General features: G+C 41.1%; 1 pseudogene; it reads left to right on the top strand.

The window, feature by feature from the left end:
• Positions 1-2,274: 2,274 nt before the first annotated feature.
• LOC141959940 (uncharacterized) lies at positions 2,275-4,043 on the top strand (annotated as a pseudogene).
• Positions 4,044-8,934: the final 4,891 nt, after the last annotated feature.

Here is an 8,934-nt window from a genome sequence, read left to right as displayed (position 1 = left end):
TTCACAGTATTAACATTATTATCCCACAGACATGAAGGGTGATGCTGGTTTAAAAGTCAAGAGCCACTGCTTTTTATGGATCGTGGATCCCGCCCTCTGGGGGATCAGGTGGTTGTGTTAGGAATGGAGGGACTCGGTGGGGAGCCTGGTATCTTATCCGTGGGGCCTAACCTGCGGGGCTGGGTGCACACATGAACATGCCTGTCTAAAGGAATGACATCTCTTTCACCTGCTTTGACATGTTTCAAGGTTGACAAAATGACACTTGCTGCTAGGGAACAACAAGCAAGAAATTTCAGTGGAGAATTTCTAAACAAGTTAATGTTGTCCTCATTTTAGAGTTATACAAGTGAGACACAGAGAATTTAGATTGAAAATTTCGGGTAGAAAAGGTAGTAAGTCAGAGAACAGACTTGTCTGGAGTAAGTGATTTTTGCATGCCTAAAGAACTGCCCTCCTTGTTTTCCAGTGTAACTGTGAATAATCAGTTCAACCAAATCTCTACCTCTCAGAGTAATCACCCTGAAAAATAAATTAATGAATACTTATGATAACTTTGATTGATATACTTACCTAGTATTAAGTGGCAACTTTGTGGGATAAAGCCCAGGTTTCTAATGTAGCACTTGACTGCATTAATGTTCTCATCAGTTAACAACGCAGAAGTCTGTGTAAGATAAATAGTGTCAGTAACTTTGTATCCTTTGTATGCGTTTCATAATATCTCAGGAACAAGAAGCATGTTTTTCCACTGAGACCAAAAACTATTTCTTAGATAGCAGAGGAATGGTGTGACATTTGCTGTCTATGGTAAATCTCTCTTAGCATCTCTTGTCTGCTGATGTTCTTGACCTCATCCTGCCTCTGCTTTCTGCTCCCTTACTGTGTTCCTGTCAGCTTTGCCTTCCATTTCCAGTCCCATCCATTTCCTACTCCATCTTTCCTTAAATTTACATGAATGTTGTGTTTTGTGTTTTTTGTTTGGTTTTTTTTTTTTTTTTTTTAATATACACCCTCCTGGTTTTGCAATGAAATAGAATTGTTAAAATTCAGTAGAAAAGGAGAAGATTTTTCATTGTCATTTTCTGCTTCACTAATAATTTCTCAAAGTAAAATTCAGATGCTGTTTTTCAGTTCTAATCCGTATTTATCAATTTTCATACTAGAACTATTGCTTTGTGAGCTTTACAGTCTGAGCACATTGATATTCAATGTGCTTCTTTCTACTTTTCCAGAAGCTAACGTTCCAAAAATGCAACCATGAAAAAAACACAAGAAAGATATGCTAGTATCATTTTGAAGAGTACCTTACTTGACTTGTCCCTTTTAATATAGATGAGATACTCTTGTATGATTCTGACGTTTACTAAATGATACCTGATGAATAAGGCTGCCTGGAAAAACTGGTTTATCGTTAAGCCCATAATGAAACAGAAGATGTGTAATTTTTTCCTGTGGGTTTCAAACATCTCTCCTTCATGGCACATGCTGCATTGTAAAATAGTGTGTTGTAGGTATGTCTTTTCACGCTTTCTGTTTCAGAATACCTAACATTCTCCTACTGAAAGAAAACACCAAAAGAACCTTTTTTAATTCAGTTCGGTACAGGATGGAAGGCAAGCAGTCTTTTTTTTTTTTTTTTTTTTCCTTCTTTTTCCAGAATGGTTTTGATATCAGACACAGTAGACTCACCATTCTGTTGAGAAGCATGAATACAGCAATCAGCTTGAGATATTTTGAAATTATGCTTAGGTATGTGAAAAGGATGAAATATTTCTATAACTACTATTGTTAAGTAAACATGGAAATTGCAGATGTTTCTAGTATGTGTGTCAGTTCACACTTGTATAATGTATGTCCCTTTCCATTAATATATATTGCTAATTAATTTGAATAAAGATTTCTGTCTTTAAATCCATAATTAAAATAAGGCTCAAATTTACCTGACTACTGTCTCTTAAAAATTATACATTGTAGGGGTTAAGACATAATGTAAAAATCAAGAACTCTGTGTTAGATGCTGGGGAGATCTAACTTTTGTCTCAGCATCTTCTTTTCCTGGAATGCTGGCTTCCACCTCCAATGCTCAAATTTTACACACAGACAAAAAGAACTAGGGGGTGTCGTGTGTGTGCGTGAACAGCGCATGAAAAGCAAAAACTAGGGAGCATGCACTCCCAAGATGACCACACAGTTCATGTGATAGCCAACAGACATGCAGTGCCCCCTAGCAACATGCTGTGATGGCATCCCATGGCAACATACTGCGGTACAATGGCTGTGGTAAAATGGCAATGGTAACATACTGTGGTAAAGTGGCATAAAAGGCAAAGCCCAACAACAGGAGGTGGCTGTCTCCGGAGCTCCCTCACCACAAAAGAAGAAGACGGACACCGCGAGATGTTGCTGGAACTCCGCAGTGGTGGCTATCCTCTGCTTGAAACAAACTCTTGCATTTTTCTTACTTTTCTGTTTCTCTCTCAGGGTTACTCTGTCCTTTTATCCAATAAAATACAGATAGTGTCCTAACCAATATCCGACCTCACTTGTGTCATAATTCCGTCTCTACTGATCCACAAAAGAACCTCGGAACTCCGGCAGGACCAGATTCCAACATAAATTGGCGTCATGGACAGGATCACTTGAGTTTGAAAGTATTGGTGAAGGAACTGTATTCTGTTGGATAATTAGGAACCTCCTGGGTTGAGTTGGGGGAAGGTGGAGAATCTGGAAACTTCAAATGAGCGCCTCTTGAGTAGATCACCCTACTAGAGTAGTAAGTAGGGACCTCTACTAAGGAAGATGAGCGAAAGCAGATTTCTGGTCTGCTTAGTACTCTTTTGAAAAAATTAAAATCAAAACCATCCCTACCTGGCTTAGAATGGGCAAGAAAGAATTGGAGCAATTTACAGACCATGGCTGATTGGATGAACACTGTACAGACAGAAGCCTGAGAATGGCCCGACAAAAGAAAATCTATAGTATGTGCTGTTTTAGGGGCAGCTTTAATGACTGCTACAGAGCAAAATGAGCAGAGGCACTCTACTCCAGGAGAGTTACTGAGTCCCTCCAGGGTTTGGTAAAATCATTACAAGGGCAATTAGAAGAATTGCAAGATCAGTTAAAAGAAGAATATTCTCAAAACAGCCTCCTCCTAGAGGCCCTTAATGAGTGGCTTATAGCAGAAAATGCTGTATGCCTCAGAGGCATGTGTAGAATAGAAAGGAATCAGACCCACAATCATCTATCACACCACTGAGTTGGAGAATTTGAGAACCACGGTAGAAAAGTTAGAAGTCCCTCCCCGATCCTGAATCAAAACAGAATATACTTATGATGATAATGAAGATTACTCCCCTTCTGTAGTTACAAAAGAGGTCCCCCTTTCGGCCATGGAATTAGCAAAATTAAAAAAAACTTAGGCCATACCGCAAGGGAATTAGAGACAGAGTATGTGTGGAGGGTTTCATTATCCAGAGGGGACCAGATAATGTTAACTGAAAAGGATGCAGAAGGATATTGGAGACCTGGTGTGGTTTTAACCACTGGTAGCAACCACAGCCCTTGGTCTCTGACACAGAGGGCAGACTATTGGGCTGGGGCTTTAAATTCCCTAAAGAGGGGAGATCCCCTCGCCATTGTGGGAGGGACTGATCAACTTGTGGAAACCATACAAAAGACCACCTGCTTGCAGATGTTGTATTAGAACCAAATCACAGTTCTCCCATGATGCTACCCGTTGATCCAGACTGCCTGACCCCCTTAATAAGAGGACTTCCTGAGTCATTAAAGCCTTTAGGTATACAACTCCAGGGACAAATACAAATGCTTTCCCCTCAAGACCAGGTCACTTCAGTGTTAGAAGGAACGATTATCCCCGGTCGACCATGAACCAATGTTAAAATGTCAACATGGGGAAAGTAGCACAGGAGTTGATTACCTATGGCCTCAATTACAGCCTGGTAAGTGTAGGCTCTGCTGTACCCGGACAGAGACCTGGAGAGTGCAGTGCACCAAACTTAAACTCGCCTCATAGCCGGTAGCCTAGTCCAAAACTCACCCGCCAGATCCTAATGTAAATCAAGGGCACCTACATGGCTATTCTGATGAGCATAGCAGACGCAGAACTGCCCTGTGGATTGAGGGACTACAGAAAGCCATACCAAAGCCACTGATGGATAGGCAGCCTACTGAAATGTTGGAAGTGCAAGTTACCAATTGGCAGGGTCGCATCCTGAAGGGTTGGTTGCCAGGACAAGGGTGAAAAAGTCAGTTGTCTGGACTGCTCCTGCTTTGGGTGAAATGGCCTTGAGAGGGAGAGAAAACTCCTTCTCCTCCCCTCGCCCCTTTTGAGTGAGTTGGGGGGAGGAGGGTGGATGTATTTAAGGAGGCTCACTGAAAATGGCAATGGTGAACTTTTGGTTACATGCTCTGTAGGACCCTGATCTGTAGCTGTTACCTTTTTAGTCAACACTGGAGTGCAATTTTTTGCTCTAAAAATGGACGATATGGAGAGGAGCGTTATTACGCCCTCTTCTAAACACTTGTTCGCTGTTGATGCTTTTGCATATTCCCAACCTCATGCTGTTGCCAAGGTTAGGTGTTGTCTGCCCGGAGAAGATGACACAGTTGAAACATGGATGGTAATAGATCCCTTTCCTATCAATCTGTTAGGGATAGATGTATTAAAGGAAAGATCCTGGTTGGGCGATAGTGGGAAGACTTGAACTTTTGAAGCTTCCTCTCCAACACTTCTTTTGTTGCAGATCATCCCCTCTTTACCTCCATCTCAAATAGCTAACATCAAACATTGCCCCTACCATTAGGGGCACGGGAAGGGGTTACTCCCCTCTTGATCAATTTACAAGATCAGGACATTGTGATACCAGCTCAGTGTCCCTTTAATTCCCCTGTTTGGCCCATACAAAAGCCAAATGGGAAATGGAGGCTACTGAAGGCTAATACTGGCCCTCTCAACTCCAGTGGTACCAAACATAGTTGAGCTGATTGCTACTATACAGGAAGAGGCCCATCAAATTTTAGCAACCCTGGATGTCAAAGATATGTTTTTTACGGTCCCTGTGCAAAACCAGGATTGGGATCATTTTGCCTTCATCTGGCAGGGACAACAGTTTACCTTTACATGGTTTTACCACAAGGGTACAAGCATTCCCCCACTATACCTCATTGTGCTTTAGCGCAAGATCTTGAAGAAGTCTCTGTGCCCGGAAGAGTCAAGGTTTACCAATGTATTGATGCCATTTTAATAGGAGGAAGTGTGACCCCAGTAGTTAAAGAGGCCATGAATTGAATCACAGAACATCTAGAAAAGCTTGGGTTGCAATTCCTGAAGAAAAATGACAGGGCCCTAGCCCTGAAGTACAATTCCTAGGTATTTGGTGGAAAGGAGAGATAGTATTTATGTCCCCTGATACCCTGACAAACCTAGATCAAATCAGGACTCCAGGTAACCGGAAGAAACTGAAGTATGCCCTAGGTTTGTTAGTCTTTTGGAAAAAACACATACCAGATTTCTCTATCTTAGTGAGGCCCCTGTATGACCTTCTGTGTAAAGGTATGAAATGGGATTGGACACCTATGCATGACGAGGCCTTACGGTTACTCATCTACATATTGCTACATATCAGGTTCTGTTTGTCCTACTGATCCTGTAGAGTTAGAATGGGGATTTGCCATTTCCAGGATGTCAGTGCATATGTGGCAAAAGGGACCCAATGGTCCCCTTCGCCCTTTAGGATTTTATTCCCCCAGTTTTAAAGATACTGAAAAATTGTATTTGGTGTGGGAGAGGTGGTTGGTTATGGTAAGTACTGGCCTAAAAGAAGCTGAAAGAACCATCTGCAATCAACCAGTTGTATTATGTGGGCCCTTTAAGGTCATTAAACCAGTGCTGTCAGGCACCCCGCCACCTGATGGCATAACCTAACGGGCAACAATCCGAAAGTGGAACGCTCAGATAGAAAATTACTGCACCACTTTTAAGGTCACCAAAGGAGCACCCAAAACTCTTCCAGCTCACAAAGAAACATCGAGCACGACTGAAAATTACAATCCTCCACCCTCAGTTGTTCAGGTTGCTCCTGCCTTCTCTGAACAATTGAAAAACACCTGGTTTACAGACGCGTCAGCTAAGCACAAGAAAATATTATGGAAATATCATTGCTGTAGCTATACATGTAAAATAATTATTACAGAAGGAGAAGGTAGTGCCCAAGTTAGAGAACTGATAGCAGTGTGGAGTGTCTTTAATCATGTTAATCCCAATGACACCCCAATTTACATTTATACTGATTCTTATGCTTATTTAAAGGGTGCACAGAATGACTTCCCTTTTAGGAACAGAATCAGTGGGAGGTAAATCAAGTACCTGTGTAGCAACGAGAGCAATGTCAAGCCATCCTAGAGAAAGCAAAAAGGGGGGCCTTTTTTGTAGGATGTGTAGCCTCCCATCAGTTGGATGACACCCCTGAAACAAAATGGAACAGAGCAGATGAGTTAGTCCATATAGCCCTGCTCATAATAGGCACTAACAATGAAAAATGGGATAAATTACTAGAATGATTGCACTCAAAAAGAGAACACTCAGGATTTCATGATTTATTTAAGGAAGCTTCTAGCTGAGGCTGGCCTGTCACCAAAGAGGCTTGCAAAACTTGTGTATCAGCTTGTGAATAGTGTCGAACCCACCTGGACTGACACCCTTTAAATCAATGGCCCCTACACATCTGAGAAGGAAGGGAAATATGGCGAATAGATTATATTGGACACCCTTTAAATCTGAAGGAAAACAACATGTGTTAGTAGGAGTGGAGGTTGTATCAGGACTGACCCAAGCCCAAGCATTCACATGAGCCACAGGTGAAAATACAGTTAAAGCCCTTCAACTCTGTTTTAGTATTTTTCCTAAACCAACCTCAGTACCATCAGATAATGGCTCCTATATCATATCTAAATAGTGCAAGATTTGGCCCAAGATGAAGGCATTTCATGGGTGATTCACACTCCTTACTACCCTCAAGCCTATGGGATAGTAGAAAGATCTAATGGGCTCTAAAAGCGCTTCCTTAAACCTCATGAATCAGGATGTTCTAACCAGTTATGGTGAGCCGTCACCCAAGTAAACAATAGGTGGGGGAATTACCAGATGCGTCAAGCTAACTGTCTTTTGCCCAAAGGCCCCTTCTCTTTGTTTCTCAAGAAGATGGTCCAAATAAACCAAGAAACCCCTCACATTTCCCAGGATAGCCCATGTTAGTAGAATTGCCTACCATGGGAGCAGTACACCTGGTACTTGAAACCCCTCTCAACATTTATGCCTGGAAAGCTAAAGATGCTCATAGAAAGGAACACAAAATCAACATGCGATGGATTGTGCCATGCTTTAAATGTTGGCTCCCATAAATGGCCGAGCAGTTTGGTTCTTTTGTGTTTTGCAGGAATCCGCCCACGAAAAATAAGTTATGCCTGGACATCAGATAATCAGTGCAAGATCTTTACATTGTGTATTGTTATTCTATTTATAAAACTTGCTTTACGTATATTCTGGGGGTCTTACTTGTATATCTGTGGGTGTGTATGTTGTGCATGGTCCAAACCTCAAGCACTGCACCAAAAAATGGTGAGGAGTTTTCTAGGAACCTCACGTGGGAATTGATCCAAGGGTTTGTAAGAATCTGAAATCGCACAGAGCAAGGCTTATGCATTGCCTTGCCTAAGTCCTCTGAGCAGGGATTGCAATTTTTTGTGAATGCACCTGACTTATCTTTTGTTCTTAACATAACCAATGCCACATCCAAACTTTATTTACCGAAGGCATGGGTAAACAAGACAATATAACCATTAACTGACACCAACAGCCACTGATCCCCATTTGCAGGAAACTTGGTCTTCCCCTTACGAGAAATTAAATTCTGACCTTATGAATAAGATCTGTAACACCAGTCGTCCCACTTTCAACCTAATATTGTCAATATGATATAAATTAGCCCTTTAGTGGCATTAGGAAATCAGTCTCACGTTAGGGGAAATAATGCATTTTACCAATACATCGTCTCTCAAAGTTGTGGATATTTTCCTTGGGATCCAGCTTTCAGTGAAATAATGAAACCTGATGATTATGAAGCCAAATATAATCAAAATGTAACTGTAAAATGGTGTATTAAGCTTCCCAAATCAGAGTCGTTTTTTCTTTAAATACAAAAAATTTTATGTGGTTTTGGTTGCAAAATATTACTGTCATAAACCCCTTACAATCAGGTGAAAACCAAAAGTGGGAAAATAGCTGTTTATTTGATTGTACCAAAACCATTACATAGTGGTCCTGGAGATCTCCCAGAAACCTGTTTTTTGTAGGGGATACCAACTCTAATGAGAGATACGTGTACTTGTTGGGGATATCGCTCTATGGGATGGAAAAATAATGACATTTGGTGCAATACCACCCAGTCTAATGATATCTCATTGCAGAGAATCTGTGATGTTCCATATACACATTATCCAGTTCAAGTGTTACCCATTAATATTCAACCACCTGTATATTTTATGGATTATGAAGACTGATATTCATGTCAAAATAGTATATATCCTGCCCCTTTTGGCTTATCCTGGGAATGTTTGAACAGCAAATTTTACTCTTATTTAACCGTAAGTCAACATGTGGATTACATTGTGAGATTGTATTGCCATCTCTTTGCCCTAGCTAAACTTTTAATTGGACAACTTCCAAAAGGCATAGATGCAATCTAGTTCCTTCTTGTATTACCCATCTAAAGATTAATTTCCCAGAGTATTATACCACTGGACAAAAATGAAGCTTAGCTTTGCAATCTATCTTTCTACATTCAACTGTTTTGACTCACAATTGGGTTGCCCTTTCAAACTTGACATCATAAGTTCAAAGGCTAGGCAACGGGA

Source organism: Athene noctua, chromosome 4 (genome assembly GCF_965140245.1).
Source record: "Athene noctua chromosome 4, bAthNoc1.hap1.1, whole genome shotgun sequence".
NCBI lineage: Eukaryota > Metazoa > Chordata > Aves > Strigiformes > Strigidae > Athene > Athene noctua.
This window is presented reverse-complemented; position numbering and strand designations above follow the sequence as displayed.